We start from the raw sequence: 2900 nt of genomic DNA, 5'->3' as shown, positions 1-2900 counted from the left end.
CCCCAACTTAGTAACTTAGATTTATTAAAGCCTTTATATTAAGCAATATCCGATGCAAAACAAAATTTAACCATATTCCTGCTAAAAATTGTCCTTATTTCATAGACATGTTCACAGATGATATAAGTATAAAAACTTGTTAAAAAATTGCATGCAAATGATAACCATTTTAACCCCGGGGGAGGGGTACTAGGGTTGGTGAATGAGGGGTATGTGCGGACGGGACCTCCGAAAACCGACCCTTAGAGAGACCAAATCTTAGTGAAAAAGTGACCCTTAGAGAGACTTTTTCGAAAAATTTTCTCTGATTTTCAAAAATTTCCTACCCTTAGTGAAACTTTTTTGTAATTTTTTCTCTCAAAATCAAAATTTTTTTCTAAAAATCGTGATTTTTCCCACCCTTAGAGAGACTACTTTGAAATTTCCTGATTTTTGTAACCCTTAGAGAGACTTTGAAAGGTGAAAAACCCGACCCTTACCGTCCGCACATACCCAGCACCTATTTTTGCCTAAGCACCCCCCCCCGGGATTTTAACACAAAAATAAATGTATTTTATTCAACTAATATTGGTTTTTACCTTCATTAAGGAAATAAAATCTTAGATTTACAAGTTGATATTATTCTAAGACTCATCTGAGTAAGAAAGTGCCAAAATATCTTGAGACTGTCTACTAAGGGACTAATATGGAAATATGGCAATATGAATTTGGGAGATATCGAAATATGTTGTACACATTAGTTTCATATGAAAAACTTCCTTGTCATCAATATTTTAAACCACCATATTATACCATCCACAAATAAAAAGTTACTTAAAAATGGATCTCCTTCTTTACAGATTTAGATTTCCAGTGCATAACATCTGTTACATTAGTATTCATGTGATAATATACCAAATTGTCAACCTTGAAATTGTCACATTTAGTTACAGTATTGCTGAATATTTACAACACTTTCCAGCAAACTTTTTTGTGAAATTTGTGTCTTGATAAACTAAACTCCATGACATTTGTATCATTGATCATTAAATCACATCTTGGAACAATAGAGTTCCTTGGTTCAATTATTGCAAGAATGTTTATCTTTGTTCATATTCTCATTATGTGCAACATTATCATTACATCATTGCCAGCAAGTTACATTGTATTGTCAGCTTTAGAGGTCGTCAAACTTTGTTGAATTTGTAATCCTGGCACCTGAATTGAATGTGAAAGGAAAGAAAAATTCAAAATTTCATAATGGGAAATAATCTCTTTACAGTAATCAATGCCAAATGTGTGGTCATTCGCTGAAATCTCCCAAAAAAAAAAGACTTTAAAAGGGTGAGACTCTGCTTGATGGTTTGAGCTATGTTTGCCATGCATATAAACTGAGCCATTAAAGAAGTTTACGGGAACGTACAAAAAGGACCACAGGGTACGTACAATAAGGTACACTGGGAACATACAATAAGGTTCACGGGGAACATACAATAAGGTTCACAGGGAACATACAATAAGGTTCACGGGGAACATACAATAAGGTTCATGGGGAACATACAATAAGGTTCACAGGGAACGTACAATAAGGTACAAGGGGAACGTACAATAAGGTACACTGGGTATGTACAATAAGGTTCACGGGGAACATACAATAAGGTTCACGGGGAACATACAATAAGGTATACTGGGAACGTACAATAAGGTAAACTGGAAACGTACAATAAGGTACGCTGGGAACATACAATGAGGTAGACGGGAACATAAAATAAGGTTCACGGGGAACATACAATAAGGTACAAGGGGAACGTACAATAAGGTACAAGGGGAACGTACAATAAGGTATATACACAGGGAACCTACAGGGAACGTACAATAAGGTATATACACGGGGAACATACAATGAGGTACTGAGGAACGTACAATAAGGTACATGGGGTACGTACAATAATGTATACGGGGAACGGCACAATAAGATACACTGGAACAACGTACAATAAGGTACACGGGGAGCGTACAAAAAGGTACCCAGGAACACACAAAAAGGACGAACGGAGAGCGTACAAAAGGTACCCTGAAAGCATTCAAAAAGGACCATGGGTAGTGTACAAAAAGGACCACACAAAACGTACCAAAGGATCCCAGGGAGCGCACACAAAAGATACAAGGGAGGGGAGCATACAAAAAGGTAAACAGGGAGTAAAAGCATCTATTATGATCTAGTTTTCTTTTTAGCATCTGGCATCAAGGCTAAAAATGGGGCACTGAGAAGAGTGCAAGCTTTTCCAAGTTTTGACCATTAATATCTATATACATGATAGAAATCAGAAAGAAATTTATGCTCACCTTCTTCTCAAGTCAAGATAGGAATGGATTGGATTTCCATGTGTTTCAGCTTCTTTCTCCACCCTTCTTCTTCTCCTTATGGGAAAAATAAATTCAGCACACACGAGAGAAACTCAGGCAGTCCTCTGAGCTTTACACACAATCATTTGTTTTATGAAAAGCTGGTAAAAACCCCTGCCATATTTTGATAGAAGGATACTATTTTTTTCCCCGCTAAATCTTCGCGACGATTTTTAGTCACGTGACTGAAGAGCCTAGTCATAATGTGCAGCACGAATAAAGAAAACATTAACATCGAAAATGGACGAAGAAGAAGAAACGGAAAAAGGCCGTTTTAACAAATATTCCCCTATAGTAGGGAAATATTTAAAAACTTACACTACCGACTGAATCTCTAAAGGCTGTATTATAAACGACTTCAGTCTTTTCCCACGCAAAAAAAATTGAAACTTTGTCCTCTTTTAGACAAGTTAAATCTATATTCTCTCTAATGGAAATGATCACAATTTTTAAGGCTCCTGTTAGTTTAATTTTCTGTCAATTCCTGTTTCAATAATCTACAGTGAAAGAATTTG

General features: G+C 36.2%; 1 long non-coding RNA gene across 1 annotated transcript; it reads right to left on the bottom strand.

The window, feature by feature from the left end:
* Positions 1-547: 547 nt before the first annotated feature.
* LOC136798035 (uncharacterized) lies at positions 548-2684 on the bottom strand. The gene is made up of 2 exons (XR_010845333.1): positions 2326-2684; positions 548-1197 (listed from the first exon to the last, which is right to left on the bottom strand). It is a non-coding gene; the product is annotated as an uncharacterized lncRNA (long non-coding RNA).
* Positions 2685-2900: the final 216 nt, after the last annotated feature.

The sequence above is a fragment of the Clytia hemisphaerica genome, unplaced genomic scaffold (assembly GCF_902728285.1).
Source record: "Clytia hemisphaerica strain Z4C2 unplaced genomic scaffold, Clytia hemisphaerica genome assembly, whole genome shotgun sequence".
NCBI lineage: Eukaryota > Metazoa > Cnidaria > Hydrozoa > Leptothecata > Clytiidae > Clytia > Clytia hemisphaerica.
Note: the sequence above shows the minus strand (reverse complement) of the source record. Positions and strands in the feature narration are given on the sequence as shown.